The sequence below is a fragment of the Cyprinodon variegatus genome, unplaced genomic scaffold, assembly GCF_000732505.1.
Source record: "Cyprinodon variegatus isolate N-32 unplaced genomic scaffold, C_variegatus-1.0 Scaffold977, whole genome shotgun sequence".
NCBI classification, from domain to species: Eukaryota; Metazoa; Chordata; class Actinopteri; order Cyprinodontiformes; family Cyprinodontidae; genus Cyprinodon; species Cyprinodon variegatus.
In genome coordinates, this window is record NW_015151430.1 from 188,693 (window position 1) to 189,136 (window position 444).

The following is a 444-nucleotide window of genomic DNA, read 5'->3' on the forward strand; positions in this document are numbered from 1 at the left end:
ATAGGATGCTGACTCTGGCTCGGTCAGTTTATTAAGTTCCAAAACTTGATGAACTACCTTTTGAACCATAAACATAGACTGCATTAGTTTCATATAAAAAATCTATACATGTAAAACAACAAAAAAGAAAAATTTATATGTACAGCTATTAAACCACCCAGATCAATGTGTCATATTAGAGAAGAGAAGAAACAAAAAACACACACCACCAGATGCTGCAGGAGCTAGCATAATTACAACTTAAAAGCCAACCATATTCTTAGAGAGCCAAAATATATAAAAGCAAAGCTACAAACTACTAATGTCTAATGTCTAAACTAACTTCTTATAAACATAATTTAAAGAAAACTGTGTATTCATTTGTTTATGGCCAATATATTTGACTATGATCTGGAGGTACATCAGAGCTCTTCTTCCCTCCATTAAAGACATTTCATCCCAGGG